The 5466-nt window shown below is 33.1% G+C and overlaps 1 long non-coding RNA gene across 1 annotated transcript; it reads left to right on the top strand.

Moving 5' to 3' along the window:
* Positions 1 to 2151: 2151 nt before the first annotated feature.
* On the top strand, positions 2152 to 3248 carry LOC127121068 (uncharacterized). The gene is made up of 2 exons (XR_007803298.1): positions 2152 to 2518; positions 2922 to 3248. It is a non-coding gene; the product is annotated as an uncharacterized LOC127121068 (long non-coding RNA).
* The last annotated feature ends 2218 nt before the right edge of the window (positions 3249 to 5466 follow it).

Below are 5466 nucleotides of genomic sequence, written 5' to 3' on the forward strand. Positions count from 1 at the left end.
CCTAGCATTCTAGTAAGTGAGATTGTAAGTCTTCCCTCTTTCAAGGATTCATTCTTGTGAATAGTGGGTTGAGTGCTCTCCAAAGAATGACTTAAACAAAACAAAAGTAAAAGCAATACTAACTTCTAATCAATTAACAACTAACATTTAATTTCAAGCCACTTACTTTTATGCATTTTAATTTTGAGCTCTTATTCATTTGCCATTATTCATACCATTTAACTTGTTTACTTTAATGTCATTTTTCACTTTGCTCATTTGAGCCATATCTTGTGATTGTATATACTTGTTTATGTTCTTTTGACCTTAATATATATAATAACAACAAAAACCCTAAAAGACATTTTGTGTGGACTGTTGGTTTGCTCTGAGACATTGGACTTAGAATTAGGCAACACTCCCTATGCAAAAGGACTTGGCTAATGCCAACTTTCATGAAACCAAGTGCTTGTGAAGTGAACTTTCATCTGATGCAAGTATTGTGATCCCATTTGAGTTCATCTGCAACATGATCTTTTGGAGCTGTTACTTTAAACTTGTGTCTAATACTTATCTTTGAAGTCATCTGATACATGGAAGATCATAAAGAAGATCATGAAGTTGCTAAGCTTGGATGTGGCTATCATTATTTGATGCATTGCTCTCCATCTTACTATTTGTGTATTGATATTGCTTGATTCTCAAGTCCAAAGGAAATTTGGGTTTCTATATGACATTCTTGTCTATTGGATTGTAGCCCATTGGTCAGATCTTTTCAACTCTTAACTTTTAAACTTGTGCCTAAGATTAGTCTCTTCATCTTCTCCCACTTCTTAAATTTCAAATCTCTCTCTCCTTTTAAAATCTTCTTTGACTGTGTCTGTTTTCTAAACTTAGACCATTTTGCAAATTAGAAACTTTGGCCTTATGCCATTGCATTTTAAAACTCTTTTCTTAATCAAATTTGTAAATGAACTTAACTATACTTGACTTAAAATTTCAAAATCCAAAAAGAACTAACACTCATTCAAACCATTTTTAGGCCTCTTGTTCCTTTGTTAAACTTAAGTTTTTGTTAAAAGCAATGGATTCATTTTGAAATTGTTACCACGAACTACGAGGTTTTGATCCCTCAATTTATATTGGTACGTAGGCACAAGTCCGGAGGTCTTGTCAAACATAAAAAATATAATTAATGAATTCTTTTCTCATCATTCCACTCTATTTATTGGAAACATCTTTTGTACAAATATACATATGCACACAAAAAAGGACTCCCTAGGAGTACCTAGGACACTTTGGGTGCTTAACACCTTCCCTCTGTGTAACCAACCCCCTTACCTTTAATCTCTGGCATTTTATTAGTTTTGATTTGAAAACTTTTTATCTTTTGGGTTTTTTTCGTACTTTTCCCTTTTCCCTTGGAAACAATAAAAGTGCAGTGGCGACTCTGGTTTTATTGACGTCTAACTTATCTATAGCTTCATGGTCATGAATTTACCGCTACAACAATGGTTTAAAACAAAAAAGCAGAGGGATGAATATGGAGAGAGTGAAACAGTCACATAAGGATCCATCTATGCACGAATCAAAGGACTTAAAATATGGCGCATCGAGGGATAACATATAATTGATGCAAAATATTGAAGAGGATTCATGATCATCTATCAACAGTTTTGGATCAAAGAAGGTTGACTCAACCTCAAGTCCATCTATCAATGATTTGAGATGTGTAAGACTTGATTTACCCAATAACCAAAACCAATTAAGCAGTTGAACCAAAATATCCAGCCATAAACAATTTGAATAACAATCATTTAAAAACAAAGAATAGAAATGAATAAAAATGAATAAAATTTAGGATGAAAAATATGAAAAAAAGAATTAAAAAACAATAATAAAATTCAATATATATACATATATAAAAAGTATGATACAAATATTATTAATAGAAATCAAAATATTAGAAACAAAACAAAATAGTAAATAAAAGAGACAAATAAAGTAAAAATAAATAGAAATGGGCCTTGGGGGTATGATCCGGAATTTATGGTGTTTGAGGAAGTAATAGCACTGCTGGCCCAAAGCTAAGGCCCAAAATCCAAACCGTCTATGGAAAGGGAGGTGTTACACGGATCTGAGGTGATGATTGGTAAAACGAATGGCCTGAGGCCCATATAAAAAATCCACACAAATAGGAGGCACCAAGCCACCCTCACTCAGAATGAAACCAGGCTCTCCATAATCTCCCCGTCTCCGCCGTGCCAGAGCTCTTTGCCGGCGACGGCGGAGCTCCTATACAACAAAACACCTCAATCTCCTTGCCTTACCTCCCGATCACAAATCCTTCCACCAAATCCTCTCAAACCCAAAAGTGGAGCTAAATAGAAGAAGGAAAACAAACGAAAATTATTGGGCAAAACACGATGAAACATGCAACAAGCTAAGGGATAAAGCTCCTCCGATGAAACGAGCTCACGGCGGAAAGACGGGGGAAACAAAGCTCCGACGCGGAGACCTCGGCGAATCAAAGACAAAGGTATGCACCGATACTCTCTTCTCTCTTTCACGCTTCATTCTTCTTCTTCTATGCTGTTGTTGTGTTGTTGTCTTTCAATTCCAAATTATACTGAGCTGGTGCACCAGGTAGTTGATGAGTTGTGAATTGGCTTGCTTCATTGGTTTTTGTTCACTTAATTTGCTATTATTTATGAGCTAAAATGTGCTGTTTCAAAATGTAGTTAATTAAATTTGTTGGCAAATATTGGTTTCCAATCAGTTCTGCTGTGATGCGTTTGGTTAAGTCTGGCCCTATTTTTGTTTAGCTATGTGCTTATGTGAATCTATTAATGTTAGGATTTCTGTTAGTGAGCTATTAGTAAAAAAAGAATGTTAGCATAATGGTAAATGTGATGTGATGAATTGTATTGTTGTTGTTGCAGGTTCAGGTTCGTTAAACTTGGTTGATTACTTGTGAACTATCATGGGCTTACGATGGTTGGGTTGCAAGTTCATGTATGTGAAGGTTTACTGCTGCGAAAAACTGGTTATGAAATAGTGGTTTGGGCTGGTTTTGAATGAAATCAGTGTGATGTACATGATTCTTGGAGGTGCCCCATGAGGATGATGATGGCCCAAAGTTCCTTTTCAATTGTTCCATGTAAATGCTAATTGTCATGATAATGGGATGTAATAGAATTAATATTGTAAATGTAATGCAACCTTGTATCCATGTTCTATTAGCAAAATTTTTGAGATTAAACTATTAATTAACTTAACACATAAAGGAAGAGTCGTCACCGCACTTTTATTATTTTTAAAGGAAAAGGGAAAAGTATGAATAAAACACAAATAAGTTTTAAAACAAAATTAATAAAAAGAGATACGGGTCCGGGAGTTAATTATACAAAGAGAAGGTATTAACACCCTAAACATCCATGGTACTCCATTGGAATCTCTTTGAAAATATATACATTGTGGTTTGAAAAAAAAGTGTTGTTTGCGAAAGATTAGAGAGATCGGAAAAAAAAAATATTTTTTTTAATTTTTGTGTTTGCCAGGACTTTTGAAGTGTCATGCCTACGTACCAACAAAGTGCAATGGAGTATCAAAACCTCGTAGTTCATGGTAAAAATATAAAAGATGTTTGCTTTGATTTATTTTTAATGAAAAGATATTTTCTCATTTTAAGGAGAATACTCAATTAGTCACCCACGAGTATGAGAACTTCACATCATCGTGAGAAAGACTCCAACTTGGATAAAAATCTATAAGTATGTCATTAGCCCTCTTAGATGGAAAATAATTATTATCAATACTATGAAGATAAGAGAATAATTTGAATGAGTTATGCATTTTTAAGTCTTTTGAAATTGGTCTGAATATGCTTAAGACGAATTAACATTTATTAGAAAAATATTTTGAAAATCACATGACAAAAGTCAATGTTTATTAAGAAAGTGGTTCAAGTTTGAAATCAAGAAGATTTTTGAAAAAGAGGAAGAACATTTGAAAATTAAAGAAAGGGAGGAGAAGAAAAGACTATCGTAGAGCATAAAGTAAAACATAGGAAGGAAATATCTAAACAAGAAATAACAAGCTTTATGACATAATTCAAACAAGAATTCCCTCCTTTGGATTAAGGCTCAAGCAAACCAAATAAGTAAAGAATAATCATGCATCAGATGAAACCAAAATAACCAAGCCAAGTCTTCACAAAGAAGTCCAAAGTCAGATGAATCCAAAGGTCTCAAATCACAATCTCCCAAAGCAAAGGTCAAAGTCCTAGCTCTAAGTCCATAACTCGATAACAATGCTAAGGATGATAACCTCAAGTCCATGGATCAAGAAAAACAAAACTTTTAGTTTTTTTTTCTTTATTAATGTTTTTTTTACAAGGAAATGAAAGTCCAAATGGACAAAGAACAAATAACAAACCATAAAATAATATGATATGAGATGTTGAAATAAAAACAAAAAGTAAATAACAAGAAATAAAAGCATAAAATAAATGACATCAAAATAAAGTTAATGTAATAAGATGTTAGTAAATTATGTTAGTGATAAAAAATGAAAGATGTTTTGGTCATGTTTTGGATAACACTCAACTATTCACCCACAAGCATGAAAATATGAACCTATACATCATCATGAGAAGGGCTTCAACTTGGATAAAATTAACAAGTATGCCACTAGCTCTCACAAATGAAAAGGGAGAAATATTTTCACACAGTACCATGAGGAATAAGAGACTTACAATCTCACTTATGAAAATGCCTTACTTTCAGGACAAATTTAGAGCTATATTAAGCAATTGTAATTGGACTTATGTAGAAGTCACATCTATCTGAGGTCGGTCAATAATAATGTTAGTGTTAATACATACTAGAGAAATTATATGTAAATCATTCTCCTAAAGCCATGTCACAAAAAAGAAGAAGAAGAAATGATCAAGCACAAAGGCTATGAGGATGGTCCATTACTTTAATCCATACTTCATAGTGCTTAGGACAAACTTATGCATCAATCTAAAGTACCTTAAATGATACATGATCAATTATGAGGTAGATTTGAAATGATGAAAGTTCATCAAGTACCAACTCATATATCATGAACAAGATGAACACAAGGCATCCATTTGATATAGGGGAAAGAAAGATATGAAGAAGAAGAGAACAAGAGAGATCGCACCCAAATTGGATCAAAGGTTTGATCAAATCATCATCAAAATCAATCATCCATTTTGGTGGATTAGGATTTTCACCCCATCAACACCCAAGATCCATTGAGTTTGGTGAGACTTATGCTCCAAACCATCATGATCCAAGACCAACAGAAGTTCACAATGGTCACGCAAATATAAAATGAAATTAAATGAAATAAAAATGCACAAAAAATATTTTTTTTAATGGATTTTAAAATAGAAATAAAATGAAAAATCCATAAGATCCTTCAAAAACACCAAATAAATGGTTAAGAAAATTATGG

The sequence above is a fragment of the Lathyrus oleraceus genome, chromosome 2 (assembly GCF_024323335.1).
Source record: "Lathyrus oleraceus cultivar Zhongwan6 chromosome 2, CAAS_Psat_ZW6_1.0, whole genome shotgun sequence".
NCBI lineage: Eukaryota > Viridiplantae > Streptophyta > Magnoliopsida > Fabales > Fabaceae > Lathyrus > Lathyrus oleraceus.